This window comes from Nannospalax galili, unplaced genomic scaffold, assembly GCF_000622305.1.
Source record: "Nannospalax galili isolate Female #2095 unplaced genomic scaffold, S.galili_v1.0 scaffold751, whole genome shotgun sequence".
Lineage (NCBI taxonomy): Eukaryota > Metazoa > Chordata > Mammalia > Rodentia > Spalacidae > Nannospalax > Nannospalax galili.
In genome coordinates this window covers 5,492,592-5,518,578 of record NW_008331125.1, presented here as the reverse complement: position 1 = coordinate 5,518,578, position 25,987 = coordinate 5,492,592, and the positions used below count along the sequence as shown (strand labels likewise).

The 25,987-nt window shown below is 38.6% G+C and overlaps 1 protein-coding gene across 5 annotated transcripts in view; it reads right to left on the bottom strand.

Moving 5' to 3' along the window:
- LOC103724528 (cAMP-specific 3',5'-cyclic phosphodiesterase 4D-like) overlaps window positions 1-25,987 on the bottom strand; it is a 754,636-nt gene that overhangs the window by 482,646 nt on the left and 246,003 nt on the right. The gene's annotated exons all lie outside the window — the stretch shown is intronic.

Sequence of the window (25,987 nt, the reverse complement as noted above, 5' to 3'; positions counted from 1 at the left end):
AATTCTCAAGTAAATACTAAAGAAAATAAACAAACAAAAACAATGGTAAAACCAAGCTCTGGAGAAAAGATATTTAAATTTTAACCTGACTAGTTATCCAATAAATGCAAGCTCAAACAATGAGATTCACTGATGAATAACACAAATAAAAATTATAATATGTAAGTACACAAGTAAGCATGAGCTAAATATGCATGTACAGAATAGAATGGAACTGTCCTGTAAAAATAATTTGGGGAAAACTATTTGACCAGTAGGTTCACAGCTGGCAGTCAATTTTAAAATAATCACAACCTAAAATAAAATATATGCGGCCAGAAATTACCACCAATGTAGGAATGTATAAGTAAATTATGATACATTATGATGCAGACATATTATAGAAATCTTTACACAGAAAAGCATTTAAAATCAAAGACTACACAGAAAATCAGGTTTCTACATTTTAGGTTATATTTCAAATGTATGTGTGTGCATGTGTGTTGACATCCATTCATATATACTGATAACTACATTCTCTAATAAGTATCTCTGAAAGACACAATGTTTTCTAATGACCAAAACATTTAAAGAACACAATTTTCACTATTTTCTAATAATGCAATGCAACTAGAACAAAATAATATTTTGCACTTATTGAATTTGGTTCTCAAGCTGGGGAAATGGCTTAGTGGGTAAAGTATCTGCCATGTAAGCAAGAGATCCTGAGTTCAGGTTCCCAGCACCTACATAAAAGCTGGATGTGGAAGGATATATCTGTAATCCCAGCACTAGGGGATGGAGACAGGTACTGGTACTCACTGGCCAACCAGTCTACCTGAAATAGCAAACTCCAAGTTCAATGAGAGATCCTGTGTCCAAACATTAGATGGAGAATCAATTGAGATAGACATCCCAATATCAACTTCCCGCCTCCACATGCACCTGCACAGGCAAGCACCCTCCCACACACCACATGCATATAATGGGGGCGGGGGGCACATGTGAAATTTAGTGCACAATAACTGAGGATTACAAGATTCTAGACATGGTCTTGAAATAGATACCTAAAGTCCATCTCTACTATGCACACATTACTCATTGAAACAGTTGAAAACAAACTATTTTCCATATACAAAGTAACTACAATTTACATGAGTTGGGTATGCTAAAAACAAGCCATTCATTTATACTTGTACCAAGAGTATTTATTGATTAACTCTTAAACCTTAAGACAAAACAGTATATATTGGAAAAACATAAAGCACATTTTTTGGTCAAGACTCTATAGTGATTCTCTAGTTGAATACTTGCACTGGTCTTTAAGTATAATTGTATACCAATGTGTTTATACGGAGCTTTAGAAAAACTAATGACATTAACATCCAAATACAAGATAACTTCAAAAATAACTAGTCTAAATTTATCATTAACTTAAATCTATCAAGCTTTAATAACTGCTGGCTGTCAAAAGATATAATATCAATTTCTTAAAATGCTATTAATTAGATTACATTACAAAGACAACTAAATTGTTGATGAGGGCCTAGGTTCTATCCATCCCTAACAAAAGTACATCTCAAAGACTGGATTTTGTCAGTGAATAAACAGGCCTAGTGGTCTCCACCTGTAATCCCAGCAACCAGAAAGGCAAAGCAGAATTGCAAGTTCAAAGCCAGTCTGGGTACCCAGGGAAACTATCTCAAAAAAAAAAAAAAAAAAAAAAAAAAAAAAAAAAAAAAAACCAACAATAAAAACAATAACCCAAAACTTAAAACAAATGAAAAATCTTTAAGCTTTTCTCAGGCCTAAGGTTAGCTTATGTAATATCATTAGAACTTAGAACCAATTCTGAGTTGACTACCGTACTCTGTTGTGATGTGGTCAAAATGGGAACTGGCAGTGTATGCTGAAGCAAGCCATGGCTTCCTTGTGATTTTAGGGATCTTTTCTCCAAATAGCATCTTTTTCCATGGCCATATTTATTTTGAAGAGTATAAATTCATTTTCTTTAATTTCTTACCAGAAAAAGTGATGAACTGCTTCCTAAAACATACTTACTGAAAAGCCATTATACAATCTCTTTGAACACAAGTTATCACTTTACTTCAAATACTTTTTTCTTGACATATTAGACAAAAGTAGAATTCCTGCACTGTTTTTAATGCATTATTCCATAGAAATGTGTTTATACAGTGCTTTGAAAAAGCAAACAACATTCAAATCCAAATAAAAGATAACTCCAAATATAATCACACCACTACAAAGGCTTATTAAAATAAAAAAAATGCAGTTTTAATTAAATGACACTTGATTCATATCACCTTTCTAAGGCAATATACAACTTCAGAAATAGAATTCCAAGTAATACTAATATATATATATATATATATCGTGTGTGTGTGTGTGTATGACTTAGAGAATCTCTATTCGCTTTCAGATACACTAACTGCCCTTAATACTGTTGATTTTATGAACTTCGACAAAATTCGGCCTAAAACCTTAAAAGATACTTTCAGTGACCTCAATATTTCCTTAAAGCCTGGGTAACAACAGCTGTTAGAGAAAATACTTGATGTTCATGGTATGTGTAGGCACGGTCCAGCAATTTACTTTAATAGAGTTCTGCTGAGGTAATTTATTAAGCACGGTATAACATTTTGTTTTGTTTGTTTATATTTTTGAGACTCTCCTTATGTAGGCCAGAGTGGCTTAGAACTTATTAAGTAGCTCAGGCTGATCTTGAACACTTTCTAATATTTTTAAAAGAATTTTATATATGAATACTGTATTTATATCACCCCCACCTAGTCCTCTCACCCCCTCCAACTCCTCCAACATTCAAGCCCCAACTTTTTGACTTCTTCCTAATTATTATTGCATATATGTAACATGTATAGTATATTTAATATATGTAATGTATGTATGTGTACTGATTACATTTAGTGGTTGTTTAAGTTTGCTTTCTATTGCTGTGATATAACCCTCTGACCAAATACAACTTGAGGAGGAAAGGGTATAGTTCCAAGTGACAGTCCATCAATGAAGAAGTCATGACAGGAACTCAAAGCCAGAAGAGGGAGGCAGGAACTGAAGCAGAGACCACGGATGAATGCTACTTACTGACTTGCTCCTCCTGGCTTGCTCAGCTTTTCTTAACACCTCAGTCCAGGGACGACACTGCCCGCAGTGGGTTGGACCCTCCAGGACAAATTAATAGTTAAGAAAATTCCTCAAAGACATTCTCAGAGGCCAGCTTGATGGAGGAAATCCCTCAGTGAAGGTTCCTTCATCCCAGGCAACTCCAGGTTGTGTCAGGTTGACACAAACGATGTAATATAGTGGTGTACATGTATTTATGGCTAGCCACATGGGACTGGATATCCCATCAGAGAGCTTGTCCCTGAAGAAAACTGATTCTCCTTCCTTCACCAGCCATTGATTGCATTCTCAAACACACACACACACACACACACACACACACACACACAGCTCTGTAAGTAAACATACACTGGGTGGTAAAAGTATATATTCTCTTTTAGTCTTAGGCAAGTTAAAATTAGCAAGTTGCCATAACTTTTTTTTTTATCATTTAGAGCTTAAAGAAAGTTTTCAGAAAAATTTATTCACTGCAAAAATGGGATAAAAAGAATGTAGTTCTAAGAGGGAAGTTTATTTCTATAAATGCCTACATTAAAAAAAACAAAAATTCAATTAGAAAGTGGTTGGTTACTGCCATAATAAAGGATAGAGCCCATGTCTAACACTGATATCAGGCCTAGGAACCTAAAGCCAGACAGGTCAGAGGGCATAGGGGAGAACCTATTATGACTTTTCATATTAAGATGATTCCTAATAACATTGTTATCCTCATAGATTAATGCACCTTTCAGCTCTCACCAGAGAAGCTTCCTTATGCAACAGATAGTCATTAACAAATTAACCTACAACTAGCCAATGTGCAGAGACCAAGAGACTGCAGAGTGATTATCCTTGAAAAGGACACCTATATCAACCTTCTTCTTCCCAAGGATCAGGGATCCTTAAGGTAGATGGGGCAAAAAGATTTTAAGAGTCAGAGGTGCTGGAATAGCACAAGGAAATGGAGTCTTCCAGACAGCTGGTCAGCCACTCGTATGAGCTCACAGCAATGGTGACGGCACGCACAAGTCCCATACCAGCTCAAATCAGACAAAATCCCAGCATATTTGGGACTGCTCAACCACTGCTGGTAAGATTGCAAACTTGTTCAACTCCTACTGAAAGCAGTGTGGAGAACGCTTAAAAAACTAAAATGAACCTATTTGACCCAGCTATACTACTCCTTGGCACATACCCAAAGAACTCATCCTATTGCAGAGACACTTATACATCCATGTTTGTTGCTGCTCTTTTCACAATAGCTAAGAGATGGAAGAAACCTAAGTGTCCCTCAACTGAGCAGTGGATAATGAAAATGTGGTACATTTTTACAATGGAGTTCTACTCAGCAACAAAGGATGAAATTTGCAGGTAAATGGAATGAACTAGAAACCGTTACACTAAGTGAACTAACAGGCTCAGAAAAAAAACAAACGATGTATGTTCTCCCTCATATGTGGATCCTAGCACCAAATCCTTATAAATGAATATGTATTGAGACATAACTATAGGAACCAGAATAATGAAAAGGATTCAGGGAGGTAAAGGGAAAGAAAGAACTTGAGAGAGAAGAACAGTAGGAAATAGGTGTTACTAATGGAGAAATGGATAAAACTGGGATTATTTTAATGGAACGAAGGAAGGAGGATTATACAAGGAACCTTGGGGATAAAGGGAAAGAAGGAGCTCAAGAGAGGTGGGACTATAGGAGACAGGTATTATCAAGGAAGAAATGGGGAAAATGGGGACAATTTAAATGAGGAAACAATGGTGGAAGGGTTAGACAGTGAGAGAGAGAGAGAGGAGAGACAAATAATGCACAGCTAGTTTTAAAAAACCAGAGGGGAGGGCTGGAGAGATGGCTCAGTGGTTAAGAACACTGGTTGTTCTTGCAGAAGACCGAGGTTTGAATTCTGTAATTCCAGTTCCAGGGGATCCGATGGCCTCTCTGTCCTCCATGTGCATTGCACAACATGGGTACACTTACCTACATGCAGGCAATACACTCATACACATAAAATAAAAATAATAAATAAAATGTTTTTAAAAACCAAGAGGAACCATACTAGTCTGAAAACCTACTGACAAATTACACATACATTGCCTCTGCATGAATTCATGTGTATAGCTAAAGGCTACATAACAAGAAACAGTGCCAGACAGGAGATACCTTCCTTTGAGTTGTTGGCCAGGGTGGTCCAAGAGACTCCCAAAATTACTCAGCTTATTGCCACAGCCCTTGACGGCCTCCCAGAACGTAAAGGTACAAGCCTACTGCCAATGACAGAATAATACTTCAGACACAGGATTTGGAGCAATAGAGCTGCAACTGACCTGAAACCACTTCCCCGGAAGGCTAGTTCTTATACCTCTGGAGAGCAGAGCACTATGAAGGTGCCAAGGGAAAACATCAATGGATGATCCAATACCATCTTCAAGACCAAATAACGTATCAATGCTCAGGACGGCATACGTTATTAATTCAGTAGTGGCACTTTTACCTTTGGGGAAATCAACAGCTACCTAATTGGACTAAAAGCCCACTCAATGGGAGGAAAATTAAGTGCAGTACTGCAAATATAGCCAAATTCACATGGCTGGAGTGGCCATAGATCTTAAAGGAAACCCCGAAACTGTCACATCATTAAACTAATGTGATTTCTTACTATGTGCGAAATATGTGTTCTTATATTTACAGACAAATATCCCAGTCATCACTCATCAAAGAAGCTCATTTTGCATCAGTCAGAGACTATCACCAAGTACCACAGCTGGTCACACATGGACACTGTCTATGAATTGTCCAGGCCTAAGGGACACATCTACAATACAACCTCTACACCTAAGGCTCATGGAACATAGAACAGGGGTAAAGAAGAGGATACTAATGAATCTCTCAGTTCTCAGTAATGAAGCTCCCTCATTCAGTGGACAGCCAGGAACACAAAACATCACAAATGGCCAAAGCCTAGAGATTAAGAGTCTGCTGAATGTGGTCAGTGCTGGATAGCTTTAGTGTCAACTTGACACACATGGGTTGAGGGAGCCCCAATTGGGGAATTGCCTCTATTGGACTGGCCTGTGGCCATGTCTGAGGGGTATCTTCTTGAAGAGTGATGTGGGAGGGCTCCGCCCACTGTGGGTGGTGCCACCCCTGGACAGGTGGGCCTGTGTTACACAAGAAAGCAGGCTGAGCAGGGGCCAGGGGAGCAAGCCAGTAAGCAGCATTCCTCCATGGACTGTGCTCCAGCTCCTGCCTCCAGGTTCCTGCCTTGAGTTCCTACCTTGGGCTCCCTGATGAACTGCGACCTAGGAGATGTAAGCTGAATAAACCCTTTTCTCCCCAACTTGGTAGTGGTCAGAGTGTTTTGTCACAGCAATGAAGAAACAAACTAAGACATGGTCCTTGGACAGGACTACTTTATTAAACTTCACCCACCCAAGGCTCAGGGATCAGCTCGGAAAAGGGGGCAGAAAGATCATAAGAACCAGGGAGGAGGTGCATGGCCATATGGAAACAGAGTTCTAGAAGCTCCTGAGAACTTGTTCATATGATTCTATAGCAATGGTGTCAGCATACACAAGTCCCATGCAAACTCAGGCAGACAATAACCCAGCATAGAGCTGGGAAAATGAACAGCAGACCCCAGTCTTATCTGAAGGAATGTTGGCAACTGATTTCTACTAAGTGAAGAAGAGTGATCTTCCTAAAACAAGGGACTCTAGATAGGCTGACTAGACCTCAGTGGATGAACTTGCACTGGGGAACAGCTGGGGACACTGACAACACAGTGGGCCTTAACAGGGATGACAGAGTATATGGGCGCCAGTGGGCAGGCTATGGGAGTGTACCAGTGGGGACGGGGTATAAAGATGATCAAGATTGTTTGAGGTGTTCTGTATGAAATACACAAAAAACTCAATAAAACATTTTTTAAAAAGAAAAACAATAATAATCCCAAAATCAGTAGAAGAAAAGAAATAACTAATGGCCAAAACAGGAGCTCATGAACGAGAAACTAATATAAATATCAGTGAAATAAACAGTTGCTTCTTTGAAAGAACAAGAAAGATTTACAAACTCTGAGCCAAACTAAAAGAAGCAGAGAGAAGACAGAGTTTCTGGGAGCAAAAAATAAAAATAATGTCTCCAGCTGTGAACCCACTTCTGAGTCCACCAGGCTCCAGTAGACAGCTCCAAACCCATGGTCACTATGAGGACACTGGTTAAACTCAGTGGGTCACAAAACAAAACACAACAAAACAAATAGACATGAACATGAGAAAGAGAATTGTAGGAAAGGGGCACACACAAGCCTTAGGGAGATGGGAAAGGGCTGAGGTGGAAGTCGTAAGTACACATCATATACATGTGTGAAATGTCAGAGAACAAACAATTATTCACAAAATTTAAACTTTTTGAGGCAAAAAAGGTAATGTTACTGTCAATAGATGCCACTGGAATCTGGATCATTAGGGATTATTTGCAAAGCTAACTCCCAACAATTTAGAAAATATGGAAAATGGATAAATTTATAATCACATATGGCATCAAAACTAATCCAAGAAGTTTAAAAAAACTATATAGATCAATAAGCAATGATATGGAAACTATAGAAAGGAATATGGATCCTTGTATCTACAGACACGTATACCTGCCACCTCTCATCAAAGAAACTTCTTTTTACAGCAAACAGAGACCATTACAGAGTTCTACAACTGGTCACACACAGAGAATAAGTGTCTGTGAGATGCCCAGTCCTAAGCGACACATCTGCAATATGACCTTTACACCTAAAGCTCATAAAAGAGTGGAACAGGGGGTAGAGAGAATATTGATACATCTCTCAACTCTCACCAGTGAAGGTTCCTCGTGCAACAGAGAGTGATTAACACAGGTCACAACTAGCCAAAATGTAGAGAATAAGAGACTGCAGAGTACACGTCCCTGGATAGGACTCTTATATTAAACCTCATCCATCCAGGGCTCAGGGTCCATTGGGGAAGAGAGGTTGGAAAGATTGTAAGAGCCAAGGTTGGTGCATGACCGTAAGGAGACAGAGTCCTCCAGGCTTCCGGGAACGTGCTCATATGAACCTACAGCAATGGTGACAACACACATAAGACCCATGCCAACTCAATCAGATAAAAACCAGCATAGAACTGGAGAAAAGGTCAGGAGACCCCAACTTTAGCTGAGGAATTTTTGGCACCTGATCACTGGCTGAGGCAGAGTTGTTCCTCTTTAAGGAAGAGATGCTAGATAGACTAATCAGACTCCAGTGAATGAACTCACACCGAGGGACACAAACCTGACTCGATAGGCCTTAACATACAAGACAGAATGCATGAAATCCAGTGGGTAGGCTATTGGTGCAGGGTCAGAGGGGGTTGCAGATAGAGAAGGAGGTCTAAATATGATTAAAATATATTGTATGAAATGCACAAAATTTCAATTAAAAATTATATCAGTTAAAAAGACAAATCTCCCAACAAAGGAAATACCAGGACTGAATAGATTCACTGCTAAATTCTACTACATATTTATTGAAAAACTAACACCAATGCTTCTCAAACTATTTTACAAAATATGAAAGGAAAGAACATTTCCAAACTCAATTCACAACCCAATATGAGCATGATACCAAGATTGATAAGAATACAACAGAAAAGAAAATTAGAGACCAATTTCCTTGATGAGTATAGGTACAAGATACAAGCTGAATTGACATGAAACATGATCAATTTTGGCTTATTTCCAGGATATAAAAATGATTCAAAATGTGCAAATTTACCAGTGTAAAACAGCATGCAAGTAGAATCAATGCTAAGAATCTCATAAACATCTAATTGGTAGAGAGAAGGCCTTTGAAAAATTCAACTTCATTTCATGATAATTATGAGTTTCACACCTCAACATAATTAGGGCTATAAATCACAAACCTATAGACAGCATTATATTGAATGGAAAAAGCTGAAAACGTCCTCTAAAATCAGGAACAAGACAAGGTCCTCCACTCTCTCCAATCATATTCCTCTATTAAGAAACAAACTCACAGGAAAAGAAGTCAGGAAAATAGTCCCATTCACAATAGCTTCAAAAAAAAAACTAAAATAAATATAAATAAACTTAAAAATGTTAAAGATCTTCTACAATGAAACTATAACACATTGAAAAAAATAGTTGTAGAGCTGTTACAATATAGAGACCTCCCATGTTCATGAATAGGCAGAATAAACACTATTAAAATGGCCATATTATGAATAATGACATACAACTATAATATAATCCACATTAATGTTTTAATGATGTTCTTCATAGACATAGAAAAATAACCTGCAAATTCACAGAGAAATGTAAGAAACTTTGGTGAGTTTTTGTTTTGCTTTGTTTTGTTGTTTCTCCATACCATTTTTTATTGAATTTTTTGCGTATTTCATACAGAACAGCTCAAACAATCTTAATCATCTTTACACCCCATATAGCCAATGTAATTCTGAGGGGAAAAAATGCTCAAAGCTTTATAATACCTGATTTCAAACTATACCCCAGAGGCACAGAAACTGAAACACCCACTGGAACCCTCCTATAGTGCCCCCCAACTGGAACCCTACTTGATCATCCCTGTTAAGGCCCACTGGGTTGTAGGTGTCCCCAACCATTCCCCAGTGAAAGTCTGTCTACTAAGTCTAGTCAGCCTATCTAGAGTCCCTTGTTTTAGGAAGATCAACTCTCCTTCACCTAGTAGCAATCAGTTACCAACATTCCTTCAGATAAGATTGGGGCCTGCTGTTCATTTCCCCAGCTCTATGATGGGTTATTGTCTACCTGAGTTTGCATGGGACTTGTGTATGCTGACACCATTGCCATAGAATCATATGAGCAGGTTCTCAGGAGCTTGTAGGACTCTGTTTCCATATGGCCATGCACCTCGTCCCTGGCTCTTACAATCTTTCTGCCTCCTGTTCCGCGATGGTCCCTGAGCCTTGGGTGGGTGAAGTTTAATAAAGGGGTCCTGTCCAAGGACCATCATTCAGTAGACTCTTGATTTCTACACTTTGGCTATTTGTGACCTTTGTGCTCCTGGTCCTCCTCTGCATCAGGAAGCTTCATTATTGAGAACTGAGAGATTCATTAGTGTCCCCTTCTTTATCCCTCCCTGTTCTATGTTCCATGAGCCTTAGGTGTACAGGTTGTATTGTAAATGTGTCACTTAGGCCTGGGCAATTCATAGACAATGTCCACATGTGGCCAGTTGTGATACTTAGTAATAGTTTCCGACTGATGCAAAATGAGCTTCTTTGATAACTGATGACTGGGATATTTGTAAATATAAGAATACATATTTTGCACATAGTAAGAAATCACATTAGTCTAATGATGTAACAGTATTGGGGTTTTCTCTATCTATGGCCACTCCAGCAATGTGTATTAGGTTATATTTACAGTACCACACTTGTGTTTCCTCCCTTTGAGCGGGCATTTAGTCAAATTAACTAGCTTTTGATTGCCCCCAAGATAAGAGTGTCACTACTGCACCAATAACATATGCTGTGCTGGCCATTGATGTGGTTATTTGGTCTTAAAGGTGGTGTTGGATCATCCATTGATGTTGTCCCTTGGCACCTTCATAATACTCTCCAAAGGTATAAGAGCTAGCCATCAGGGGAAGTGGTTTTCAGGTCAGTTGCAGCTCTATTGCCCCAAATCATGTGTCTGAAGTATGCTCTGTCTTCAGCAGTAAGGTCTTATCTTCAAGTCTGGGAGGCCATCAAGGGCTGTGACAATAGCCTGAGTAATTTTGGGAGTCTCTTGGACCACCCTGGCCAACAACTCAAAGGAAGGTATCTCCTGTCTGGCACTGTTTCTTGTTATGTAGCCTTTAGCTATACACATGGACTCATGTAGAGGTAATGTATATATAATTTGTCAGTAGGTTGTTGGACTAATATTGTTCCCTCTGGTTTTTTAAAACTAGCTAGACATTATTTATCACTCCTCTCTCTCTCCCTCTCTCTCTCTCCCTCCCTCCCTCCCTCTCTCTCTCTCTCACACACACACACAGTTTAACCCTTCTACCATGGTTTCCCCATTTAAAGTGGCCCCATTTTTCCCATTTCTCCCTTGATAATACCTGTCACTTATGGTCCCACCTCTCTTGAGCTCTTTCTTTCTCTTTAACCCCAAGTTTCCTTGTATAACCCTCCCCCCCCTCTCCCATTTCAACAACCCCATTTTTATCCATTTCTCCCTTAGTAACACCTGAGAAATGCAAGAGATTTTGAATAGCCAATGTAATTCTGAGGGGAAAAAAAAAAAAACAATGCTCAAAGCTTTATAATACCTGATTTCAAACTATACCCCAGAGGCATAGAAACTGAAAGACCATGGTGCTGGTACAAACATAGACAAAATAATCAATGGACTAGAATAAAGGACCTAGAAATAAACTTACACAGATACAACTGCCTAATCTTTGATAAAGGTGTCAAAAAGATGCACTGGGGAATAATAGCCTTTTCAGCAAATGGGTCTGAGAAAATAGAATATTCAGAGATAAACAAATAAATTAGAAGAGGCTGGAGAAATGGCTCAGTGTTTAAGAGCAGTTGACCTGGGTTTGGTTCCTAGCACCCACACGGCAGCTAACAACCACCTACAACTCCAGTTCCAATTAATACAATGGCCTCTTCAGGCCTCCACAGGCATTGCATGCATGGGCATACTTGCATACATGCAGGCAAAACACTTATACCCATAAAATGAAGTAAGTTTTAAAAAGAATAAAATCAGAAATCTCTCACACTGCACAAAATCAATTCAGGGGCTAAAGAGATGGCTCAGTGGTTAAGAGCACTGGACCCAGGTTTGATTCCCAGCACTCACATGGTGACTAATAACCATCTGTAACTCCAGTTCCAGGGAGTCTGAAACCCTCTTCTGATCTCCATAGGCTTTGCATGACAGGGATGCACTTACATGTATGCAGACAATACACGCATACACATAAAATAAAAATAATACATAAAATATTAAAAAATCAATTCAAAGTGAATCACAGATATTAATATAAGATTTGAAACTACTAGAGGAAATACCTGGCAATCTAAACATAGGTGAAGACTTTCTGAACAAGGACTCCAGCAGTTTAGGGACTAAGAGCAAGAATTGGCAAGTTGGATTATGTCATATTAAAAAGGTTTTGCACAACAAAAGAAACAATTACCAGAGGAAAGAGATAACCTGTGGAATGACAGTTAGGATCAGGGTTTACCAAAACTTTGCCAAATATTTACTTGAGAGGAGATTAATGTCTAAAATATACAAAGAATCCAAACACTAAACATTAAAATAATGAATAATATAATCAAGATGAACAATCAAAATGAACAGATACTTTTCAACTGAAAAAGTAGAAATGGCCAATAAATACATGGGGAAAAGTTCAATAACCTCAACCATCCAGGATATGGAACTGTGTCTCAGAGACCTGATTCCTCCAAGGGGTGGGGCCTGCAGTGGAGAATGGACTACTACTGGGAGCCACCTTGGGATGGAACCTCAAGAGCCCCCAGGATCCCCAGTGTGGGCATGGAATAAAAAATGGCCCCCGGAGTCTCACCCATGTGGAGAGGGGGCATTTACTGACCTGAAGTGAGACTGTGGGCCCAAGATACATGGCTGGAAGTTAACATAGACTATAGGCAGGCTGGAAGCAATCTGGAATGGTGGCCCATGCAGAGCTGGGTGCTGAATGCTGGGTGCCAGGCATTAGTGTCTATAAGTTTCTCCATCCCCCTCCCCAAGATATAAACTATAATAAATTCACATAAAATATATTATATGGTTTGTCTGATAGTGCAAGAGACCCGAAGAGAACTCTGGTGATAGGAACTCAAAACCACATTGAGATTCTACCTCTCCCCATTAAGAATGACTATCAAGGAAACAAATGATGAAGATGTAAGGGAAAGGGAATGCTTAGCCACTGCCAGTGGGAATACAGATTAGCCCAGCCATAACAAACCAGTATGGGAGTACCTCAAAAAATTAAAAATAAAACTTCCATATGATCCAACCATACCAATTCTGGACATTTATCTTCCAAAAATAAAAGTTTGCTTACGGTATCGATATCCATATACCATATTTATTAAATGGAACCAAATTATGGAATCATCCCAGGTGTTCATTAACAGATGAACGCATCAAGGAAATGTGGTATAGCTCGGTGTGTTGGTACATGCCTTTGAGTACCAGCACTCAAGAGGGAGAGGTAGATGGATCTCTGTGATATCAAGACCAGCCTGGTCTACATAGTAAGTTCCAGGCCAGGTGGAACTACACGGAAACCCTGTCTTAAAAAAGAAACAAAGAGAGAAAGAGAAAGCGAGAAAGAGAGAAGGAGGGAGGGAGGGTAGGAGAGAGAGGAAGGAAAGAAGGAAGGAAGGAAGGAAAGAAGGAAGGAAGGAAGGAAGGAAGGAAGGAAGGAAGGAAGGAAGGAAGGAAGGGTGGTATAAATACATAAAGGAATTTTACTCAGCCATAAAGAACAATGAAATCATGCTGTTTGCAGAAAAAATAGATGGCATGATAGATCGCCATGTTAATTGAAATAGATCAGCACGTTAATTGAAATAAACCAATCCCCCCAAAAGAAATATTGCTGTTTACTCTCATGTGTGTAAGGTAAGGGATAAAAGAAGGACTTTAATCCAAAAGGGCTGAAGTGCTAGAGGTGTAACAGGAAGGGAAGAAGAAAGAAAGAGGAGAAAGTGTAACAGGTTATAATGACCCTTCTTAATTGTGTAATTAAGTATACTATAATAAAAACACAAGAAAATTTAAAATAAAGCAAATAATAACTTACTTGTATAAAATGAGCCCTACTTTTCTACCACTTCAAACTCTTCTTACATTTAACATCTTAAGTTTTTAAGGTAAATTTAAATGCAGGAAAGCACATAAATCCTAATACAACCTTAACCAAATGGTCAGCTGTCCTAGCACAATGCTCTATTATCTCACCACAACAGTCTACTGTCCCATCATAGTTATCTACTGTATAATCAAAGCAAGTAATTATTACAAAACAATGGTCTGTGGTACCATCAGAGTGCTATATTGTCTCATCACTATCTCCATTCTTACATCACAGTCATCTACTACCCCACCACATGCTCCACTGTATCCTCACAATGCTCCATTGTTACATCACATAGGTTCTCTGTCCTATCACAATGCTTCCCTGTCTCATCACAATGGTCCACTGCCCCAGGATAATGCTCTCCTCTTTCACCACAATGCATTATTGCTACATCAAAACAGCCCATTGTCTAATCACATTGCTACACTGTCTAGTCATAATACTTCATTGTTACATCTCAATGATCCACTGTCTAAACACATGCTCCTCTGTCTCATCACAATGGTTAACCATACCATCACAAAACTTTACTCTGTTATCACAATGTTCCATTGTTACCTAGCCAGTCTTATGAAAATGCTCTACAGTTGTGTCACAATGGCAAACATCCCACTACAGTATTCTGTCTCATCACAATGTGCCATTGCTGCCTCACAATAGTCAACTGTCCCATCCTAAAGCTCCTGTCTCATCACAATACTCCATTTTTGTATCACAATGGGTTGCTGTACTATAACAATGCTACATTGTTATAATAAAAAAGTCTACTGTCCCATCATACTGCTCCACTGCCACCAAAATGTTCCATTGTTGTATGGCAATGGTTCACTGTCTTATCGTAATGGTCTACTGTTCCATCAAAATGCTTCACTGTCTCATCACAGTGCTCCATTTTTGCAGCTCAGTGGTCCACTCTATTATATCAATGTTCAATTGTTATATCACAATGGATTACTGTCCTATCACAATGCTCAACTGTCTCATCAAAATGGTCCACTGTCCAAGAACAATAATCCACTGTCCCATCAAAATGATCAATTTTCACATAACAATGGTTTATTGTACCATCACAATGTTACATTGTCTAATCATAAATGCTCCATTCTTATATCACAATTGTCTACTGTCCCATCACACTGCTACATTGTCTCATTGACAATGCACCATTGTCTCACAATGGTTAACTCTCCCATTCCAATGCTCCTCTCTGTCTCTCTCTCTCATCATAATGCTCCATTGTCACATCAAACAGGTCTACTGTCCTATCACAAAGTTGCATTGTTGCATCACAATGTTCCCCTTTTATCACATTATACCTTGTGTCATCACAGTGATCCACTGTTGCATCACAGTGGTCTACTGCGCTATCATAATGGTCCACTGTCCCAACAAAATGCTGCACTGTACCTTTACAATGCTTCATTGTTGCATCCCGGTTGTCCACTGTCTTATCACAATGCTCCAATGCCTCATCAGAATCCTTAATTATTGTGTAACAATGGTCTAAAGTCCTCTGACTATGCTCAATTGGTATATCAAAATGTAATACTATCTTATTACAATGCTCCACTGTCTCATCACAATGAGATGTTTGTCTAATAGTTGTCTATCCTATAACAATGCTTCATTATTATATGATGTTGGTCCACTGTCCCATTAAAATGCTTCCATGCTCAATACAATGCTCCCTTGTTGCATTACAGTGGTCTACAGTCCCTTCAAAATGCTCCCCTGTTTCAACATAATAGTTCATTTTGTCATCACAATAGACACAAACATCATAATAATGATATAGAACATTTCCCTGCCTGTGGAAAACACTCTCTTTTGCTCAGTCTTCCCTCTCAGGAGCAACTTTTTTATCTTTTTAACCTTGAAGTATTTTCATTTTGGAACTTCCTGGAAATGAAATTGTACAAGACATTCTTTTTCTTGATTCTTTTGTTCAGCATTATGTCCATGAGATTCATCTATATTGTTGCATGTATCAGCAAGGTTACTTTCATGGCATATGTTACATTGTTCAGGGGTGGCAATTTTTAAATTATTTATTTAATAACCACATGATTAGAAGAAGCATTTCATTACAGCATTAACATATTCAATAACAATTTCAAGAGCAAAGATGCATCTCTTTCAAAATTGGCTGTAAATTTTTAGGTTCACAATTGAATTAATACAGTTATATAATATTGAACTCAGTATAAACCCTATAAGACGTAAAGTTGAATGAGGTTTTAACCTTTAAAAACAAATCTCTATTTCATTTTAAAATATACTATTTCCTACAGAAAGACTCTTTTTTTTTTTCTTTTTTTTTGGTCTTTTTGAGACAGGGTCTCCCTGTAGCCCCAGCTGGCCTGGAACTCACTCTCACTATGTAGACCATGCTGGCCTTGAACTCACAGAGATCTGCCTGCCTCTGCCTCCCAAGTGCTGGGATTAAAGGTGTGCACCACCACACCCGGCTAGAAAGACTCATTTTTAATACTAACACTTAGATGTTTGCCCATGCGTCTCTAATCTCTATGTATCTGATGATTACTAGTCACAGTCGGTTACACTCAGATCCTTGGCATCTGAGTATGGATATAAAGTCATCAGGTAAATTTCAGTGGCACTGTTTTTCACCTCTACTAATTAACACAAAGCAAATTTTTATGCTTCTTTCTCAAATATAGCTCTCTTTTTTATATTTGTTGATTTTTTTTTGTATTTCATGCAGAACAGCCCAAACAGTCTTATTCATCTATATACCCACATCCCAAATGGCACCCTCCCATAGCCCCCCCTGCCCCCCACTGGAGCCCATATACTCTGAGGAGTGACAAATTTTGTTTATTCATTTTCCTGTTGATAAATATGTAGGATTTAAGAGCTCAGTGATCAAGTTCTCATGGGTAGCCAAGAGCAATAGCAAATGTCAACGCTGACAGTCCATGCAGAGTCCATTCCTGGCACTGGGCTTTGTACTTATTAGTCTGTAGTGTCTGGTAGGGAAAGTAATCCATTAGAGAGTAACTCCATTTAATCACTTATTAGAGGTGTATATATTTTAAAAAGCATCTATAGTAGTAGGTTCCCATATGATTTTTTTCAAAAGCCTAGTGTTAGTTACCCCTCCTTACAGTCCCTCATCTACCTTACCCTCATATTGCCATAATGTTCCCCCCCATATTTAATTCTTTCAATGCCATTATTTCCTTTCCCCCTTTATATCAATGCATCCTATCTCCTCTCCCATGAAACACCCCCTACCATGACTCTTTATTAGTTTCCTGACCTCTCTGGATTTTTCCAATAGAAACATAAAGCTAGCATCCAGATATGAAATGGAACATGCATTTTTTTGTCTTTCTGGGTCTGGGTTACCTCACTCAAGATAATTGTTTCCAATTCCATCCATTTATCTGAAATTTTCATAATTTTCATTATTTTAAGAACTGAATGATATCCCATTCTGTAAACAGATAACTTTTGTTATCCATTTATCAGTTGATGGACACCAACTTGTCGCCATATTCTGGCTATTTTGAAAAGCACAGCAAGAAAATGGATGAACAGGTATCACTGCAGGAGGATACAGAGTCTTTGGGGTATATGTCCAAGAATGATATGGCTGAATCAAATGATAGATCAATTTCTAACTTTTTAAGGAATCTTCACACTGACTCCATAGTGGCTACACCAGTTTGCACTCCCACCAGCAGTGAATAAGAGTTTCCCTTTCCCCACATCCTCACCAGAATTGTCATTGTTTTTCCAGATCTTAGACATCCTGAGTGGAGTAAGATGAAATCTCAAAGTGGTTTTAATTTGCATTTCCCTGATGACTAAAGATATTTAACATTTTGTTCAGTATCTCTCAGCCATTTAGATCTCATCTTTTGAGAACATTCTGTTCAGTTCCTTGCCCCAATTTTCACTGGGATTTTTATGTTTAGTTTGTTTGTTTGTTTGTTTTTGTTTTTTGAGGTTTTATATATTCTAGAGACAAACCCTCTGTCAGATGTATATCTGGTAAAGACTTCTTTCCCATTCTGTAGTTGTCCCGTCACTCGAATAATGGTAGTCTTTGCTGTACAAAAGCTTTTGAGTTTCATGCAGTCCCATTTGTCAATTGTTATAATTAATACCTGTTTAGAAAGTCCTTTCCTGTGCCTATGAGTTCCAGTGTATTCTCTACTTTCTCCTATATCAGATTCAGTCTATCTGCTTACTAACCAGATCTTGACTCTAAGACCCTATTGCAAAAGACACTATTGAGCTCTAGAACAAAGAAGGAGAAATCAAGCTAATACTGACTTAAAAGCTTCATTTTTACTGGATAGCATTCATAGTATTAGAAGGTGCTAAAATTAATCATCGACTTTACCCGGCAGTGAAACATGCAAGCTATAACAACTGGCCTGGAAAGATATGCCCACTGGTGCAATAGTGGCATGAATATTATGGAAGTAACCAACCACTTTCCAATTGGATTTAAGGTCTGCTTCATAGGCTACAGCCCATACCTGACATTGATATCAGGCCTAGGAACCTGTAGCTAAACAGATCATAGGAGAAAGCCTAATACAATTATTCTGCTAAATAGATTTAGTATTATACTGACTACTAATGACTTATTTTACTCATAGATTAATGTATCTTTCAACTTGCATAAGAGAAGCTCCCTTTTGCAGCAGATGGTGATTAACACAGAGACATACAACTGGCTGATGGGCTGCAGCATGGTTATCTCTGAATAGGACACTTATATCAACTTCTGCCTCCCAAGTCTCAGGGATCACTGTAGGAGAGAGCGCAGAAAGATTGTAAAAGTCAGAGGTGGTGGGTAACCACGAGGAAACAGATTTTTTTTCAGACAGTTGGGAAGTGAACATATATGCTATAATGATGTATCAGAATTTTTAGTATGTTAATTTTGATTAAATCAGCGTATAGATTAAATGAATCTTTTCACTGGCATGCATTCAGTTTACATAATACTAAGTTTCCTAAGGGCAGCTTTTTCTAAGTGTAATATTTATCCCAGTAAACTGTCAATAAGCATATTTAAAAATTTATATAAAAAGCAAAGAATCTAAAATAGTCAAAATAATCTTGAAAATCTGTAGGAAACCAGGATGCCAAGCCCTAGGGTGAGGTGAGCCTAAAACTTATAGGTCCAGGCTGCATTCTCTGCTAAAGGGAGGGGCACTGAAAACAGTGGCTCTGATAATCCTTGTCCTGCAGAACACTGCTAGACTGCCAGGAGGAAGGGGCCTGATCATAAAAGTGCAGGCTCCCTGCTCTGTGGGAAAGGATCTTGGTCAACAACCCTAAGCTCATCTCTTTGTCCTGAACAAATAACTCAGCTATCCCTGGCTAAGAGATTAGGCCAGGTTAAAGGTTTACTCCTGAGATAAAAGCTAAAAGTTCACCATGCTTTCAGCTCTAAGAAAGAAAACATTGTGGCCAATAAATTACTGGATGGGCATTGACAACCTTGAGTAAAAGTTTAAGAATCCTTCTGCTGCCAACTAATAGACTAAATGTCCTGTTTCTTTGTATCCTAAATCTTTGTATGTGACTACCATATCCCACGTGACTGCTAGTTCCTTGGGATGTATAAAAACCATTTGAATTCTAAAATAAATCATCCTGTTGGGAAGACACAGGTCCCAGAGTTTATGACTCTGCCACTGATCAGACCCTCTGTCCCAAAGCCAGCAGGTCGCCCACTGAGCAAAGCAAACCTGAGTCCCGACAAAAATCAAGAATAATTTTACCTAATTCTAGACTGCCTATGAAAATATAATACTCATGATTATAAAATTTTGGAATATGGATAAATGGGTGAAGGAAAGTAAATGGAATCCAGAAATAGACACACATTATAGCATAACTTAATTTTAATATACCAAAACAATTAAACAAGGGGATGTAAAATCTTTTAATAATTGATACTGGGATAAGTTAATATCCATATGGATTAAATAAATACCTCTACCTCCAAGTTCATATCGTAAAGAAAATTAATTCAAAATAGATACAAGAACAAAAGCCAAAACACTAAAACATGTTTATAAGAAAATGTGGTACAAAATTTTTCAAATTAGAGGTAGGCCAAGATGTTTTTGACAGCCATAAAAATCGATTAATTAGAATGCTCCTCCAAAGACATGGTTAAGTAACTGAGTAAGCAAGCTGCTGCTACAGTCAAATGTTTGTAAACCATTTGAGTAAGAAACTGAATCAATTTCATATAAATTTTTGTATAAAAAAATAAGAAAAAATCTTTTCAAAAATCCACTAAAAATGGACAAAGTATTTCAACAGAAACTTGACAAATGTCCAGTTAACACAGTAAGGAGCAGTTGCCAACATCATCAGTCTTTTGGGAAATGCATTGACAGGAACAATAAGATAGTTCTGTGTGTACACCAGAAATGCTAAAATCAAAGACTGATGACACAAAGCACTGGTGAAGAGCTGAAGCCACCAAACTCTTTTCTTGTTTTTTATTTATTTGTTTTATTCCATGTGCATGTTTTTTCTGCATGTATGTCAGTGTACCCGTGTCATGCAATATCCACAGAGACCAAAAAGAAGACATCAGATCCTGTGAAACTGGAGTTATGAATGTTTGCTAGCCACCACATGGGTGCTGGGAACCTAATCTGGGGTCTTCTGCAAGAGTAGCCAGTACTCTTAACCACTGAGCCATCCTTCTAGCCCTGCCTTTTAAAATAATACTTTATTAATTCTTTGAGAATTTCACAACATTTATTTTGATCATATTCACACTCCCTCCCCCAGAACTCCTCATCTATCTCTTCTTAGATCAAACCCCACCTCCCTACACACACCTAACTTCATGTCCTCTATTATTTTTCAAGGCCTATTGAGTCTAATTTGTGTTCCCCAGATAGTCTTGGTTGTAGGTTTATTCCCTGGAGCATAGTCGCCCTAACCAGCATCCCATCCTTAAAGAAAACTGACTCTGAAGCTGGAGAGATGAATCAGCTGTTGAGAGTGTTGGCTGCACTTACATAAGACCTGGGTTTGGTTCCCAGCACCCACATGGCAGCTAACAACCCTCCATAACTCCAGTTCCAGGGGATCCAACGCCATCTTCTGGCCCCTGTAGTCATTTCATGCACACAGTGCATCTGTGTACATACATGTAGGCAAAACACCTATACACATAAAAAAGATAAATAAATTGAAAAGAAGGAAAAAGAAAACTGACTCTTTCTCTTTCTCTCCCAGCAGCTATCAAGTGCCAATACTTCTTACCTAGGGCCAAGCCTTCTCATCTTCCCCCGCAACCCCAATGCTGGGAATTTGTCTGACTTGGGCTTGCATAAGTCTTATACATGCTATCATAAGTGCTGTTGGTCAATATAAACAACTGTCCTCTTGTGTCCTGAAAAGATGTTTTTTGTTGTATTCACTACTTCCTGTGGCTTTTACAATATTTCTGCCCCTCCACCCCCCTTTTGTAATGATCCTTCAGCCTTGGAAGGAAAGGGTTTGATACAGATATTCCATTTAGGGCTGAGCACTCCACAGTCTCATCCTCTGCAGGTTGACCAGTTGTGGTTCTCTACAATTGACATCTACTGCAAGAAGTTTCTCTAGTGAAAGTTGAGAGATATGCAAATCTATGGGTATAGCAAGGCATTAGGAGTTGGTTTAATACTATATCTATTTAGCAGTATAATTGTAGTAGGTTCTCCACTATAGTCTGTGATATGTCCAGCCACAGGTCCTTGGCCTTGATAACAGTGCCATATATGGACTCCAATGTGTGAAGGAGGACTTAAATCTAATCAGAAAGTGGATGGTTACTTGTAACATTCATGCCACTGTTCCATTAACGGGTACAACTTCTAGGCCAGTCATTAGTGGAGCTCACAGTGTTCACAGCTGGGTAAGACTGATGATTACTTTCCTCATAGTATACATAACACCTTAATCTAACACTGTGAAAGTTAGGCAGTAGAGATGAAGCTTTGAGGCCAGTCCCAGATTGATTTCTCTGTTCCAGGACTCATGAATATAGTATCTTCAGCAATTGAGTCTTACCATTAAGAAAAAAAAAATCATGAAATTTTCAGGTTAGTGAATTGTAAAAAGATATTAAAAGGCATTAACTTGTAACAGTGGGACACCATAGTTGTCTATATACTAATAGGTGCCTATATACTAGATACCACAGGCTAGCAAAGTAAGAGCCCAATGCCAGGAATGGACTCCCTCTTTCGAAGATGTTGACCAGGGATTCCAAAGACCATCAAACATTATGAGCCATTGCTCTTAATCTTGTTTATGGATTAAATTTATTTTTAATCCCTTTACATATTCAAGCACTATTGTAAATGGAATTTTGAAATTTCATTTCTAATTGTTCATAGCATTTGGAAATATTATTTACTTTGTACTGACCTAATACTGAGAAATTGCTACAATCAGTTCAAGTCACTTTTTCAAAGCTGTTGTTTACAATTATCTACTAATGTGATCATGTCATCCATGAACCAAAGCCATTTTATTTCTTTCATTTCAAACCATATGTATTTTAATTCTTTTCTTTGTATTATAATATTGGATAAGACATTCAGTAAATGAGAAGTGACATGTCACAGTATTCCCACTCTGAAGCAAAAAAGTCTTTCACAATTACAACATCATCTATTATATGTGTAGATTTCTTCTGTTAACTGTTTTTTCAAATAATTCTTTCATTATAGGAGGAAGTGGGTGTTGTGCCCTACAGCAACCTTGACTTTAGCAGAGACCTTGATTTCTACCTACTAGATGACACTGGCACTCTTTCCCTAGTTGTGACATGTGACAATGTCTCTAGACATTGCCTAAGGCTCATATGGTCAAAATTGTCCCCTTTGAGATCCAATGAGCTAAACTGAGGTCAGGCAGAGAAGACTCTAGCTAACTTCATCAGAAAGAGAGCTTTAGGTGGCTCCCTGAGGTGGGACTTGTGTTTTTACATTTGCTACTGACTTGCTTGACTCAGCTATGTATTTAGACCTTCCTGCCTATCAAGACCCTGTCTGAATCAGTTTGGATTGCCATAGAAAAAAATATATCATAAACCTGGGCGCTTATAAGCAACAGAAATATTTTTCACAGTTCTGCAGTATGGCTAGTCCAAGATCAAGGATCCAGCAAATTTGGTGTCTGGTGAGGCCTTCTCTCCAACAGATGGGCCCTTCTCACTAAGTCCTCATGTGGTGGAAGAGCAGCAATTTCCTCGGGACATCTTCATTTCTAAGATTTCTTTTTTTTTTTTTTTGGTCTTTTTGAGACGGGGTCTCCCTGTAGCCCCAGCTGTCTTGGAACTCACTATGCAGATCAGGCTGGCCTTGAAATCACAGGGATCCGCCTGCCTCTGCCTCCCGAGTACTGGGATTAAAGGCGTGCACCACCACACCCAGCCCTGGGGTTTCTTTTTTCTAGAAAGTATATTTTGGCCTTTTTATTTCATTCTTTGAATTCATTGTTAATGGTACTGTGTTGCATAAGGACATTTTTATACAAGTATGTATTACACGTTTAGCATAGTCCCTCCTCCATGCCCCCATCCCCCCCTTTCTCTCGCTCTCACTCACTTTGTTCCCCCAGTGTTCATTCTACTTTCATGTCATACATGCATACATTATTTTATATATCTATATAAAAATCTACCAACAAAGTTCACAAAATATGATTGTCTTCGGCTGTATCCATTTTATCAGCATAAATTTGTTCCTCTTTATGTCTGAAAACATTCATTTGTGGGGGCTGTGGTGGTGTGAATGAAAATATCCCCCATAGGCTCCAAGTATTTGGACATTTTGTCCCCAGATGATGGCATTATTTGGGGAGGTTTTAGAAGGTGTGGCTATCCTGGAGGAAGCATGTCACTGGGGGTGAGCTTAGAGAATTCTTAAGCCGTGCCAGATCTCCAGTTGCTCTCTTGCTTCCTGTACCTGCATGATGATGTGAGAGCTTAGCTTCTGCTGCTCCTGTTCCAGCCAGCTCCAGCCACCATGCCTCCCTGCCATGACGGACTATAATTCCCCTGGAAACATAAGCTCAAATAAACTCTTCTATAAATTGCTTTGGTCAGTGTTTCTATCACAGCAACAGAAAAGTGACTAATACAGGGGCTGTGCAGATGACTCAGTGGATAAAGTGGTGGCTGAACAAGTATGAAGACCTGAGTTTTAATCCCCAGAACCTGAGTAAAGCCTGACGCAGTGGCACACATCTGTAATCCTAGTGCTCCTACTGAGGGATAGGAGGTTGAGACAGGAGAATTTCTTGAAACTCAGAGGTCAGTTAGTCTTGTGTATGCAGCATCTAACAAGGAGACCCCGTCTCAGACAAGGTAGAAGGCAAAGACTGACAACCAAGGTTGTTCTCTGACTTCCACACATGCACTGTGGCACACATGCTACTGTATTCACAGGCAGGAACACACACACACACACACACACACACACACACAAATTAAAACAAAAATTCCATTGTGTGTATTTTCTGCATTTTTTGCCCATTCCTCTGTTGCTGTACTTCTATATTGATTCTATAACAATATGAATAATCTTGTAATGAGTACTGATGTGTTAACTTAAATCCTTTGGATAAATGCCCCAGAGTGCTGTAGTTGGGTCATATGTTAAATCCATTTTTAGCTTTTGAACCTCTATACTGGTTTCCATAGTGGCTAAAGTACTTTACATTCCCACCAACAGTATATATGGGTTCATTTTTGTTCACATTACATTCTCACTAGCATTTATTATGAGTCTCAGTGTAAGTTTTCCTTCATTTATTTTTTTTTAATTATTTATTTATTTATTTCATTTTATGTGTATGTGTGTATTGTCTGCATGAAGGTAAGTGCACCTGTGTCGTACAGTGCCCATGGGGGTCAGAAGAGGCTATTGGATCCCCTGGGACTGGAGTTACAGACAGTTGTTAGCTGCCATGTGGGTGCTGGGATTCAAACCCGGGTCTTTTGCAAGAACAACCAGTGTTCTTAACCGCTGATCCATCTCTCCAGCCCCCCTTCATTTATTTTTATTTTTATGTGCATGATTATCTACATGTAGTATGTGCACCATGTCCATGTCTGGTACATGTGTAGGCCAGAAGAGGGCATTAAATCACCTAGAACTGAACTAATTATGAATCACCATGTGGGTGCTGTGAATCAAACCCACAACCTCTGTAAAAACACCAAGTTATCTTAACCACAAAGCCATCTTTCCAGTCCGATCAATGTAATTCTTAAATTTATCTGAGGACTAGTGAGGCTGACATTTTTTATGTGTTTATTGACCATTTGTGTTTCATCTTTTGAAAAGTGCTTCATTAATCCTTTATTAATTGAGTTATTTGATTTCATACTGTTTAGTTTGGGAATTCTTTATATAACCTAGATAATAATCCTCTGTCATATGTATACCTAGCAAAGATTTTGCTCCAATTCTGTAGGCAGTCTCTTTACTTGATTGTTTTATTTGTGGTGTCAAAGATATTCAATTTCAAAGGGTCCTATTTGTTAACTGTTGGCGTTATTTCCTGAGGAACTGGAGCACTATTTACATCGTCTTTGCCTATATCTATATGAAGTGTTATCCTTGCTTTTTCCTTTAATGTTTCAGAACTTTATGTCTTAATTAAAGTCTTTGACCCATCTGGATTTGATTTTTGTGGAGAAAGGGGATCTAATTTCATTCTTCTACACATAACTGTCCGGTTTTCTCTGCATGAATGTATATTGCTAGTACCTTTGTCAAATATCACACAACTGTAGCTGCATGGGTTTATATCTGGATCCTCTATTCTATTCTACTGATTCACAGGTCTCCTTTTGCACCACTACCATACTGTTTTTGTTACTCTGGCTCTATGATATAACTTAAAATTAGAAGTGGTGATAC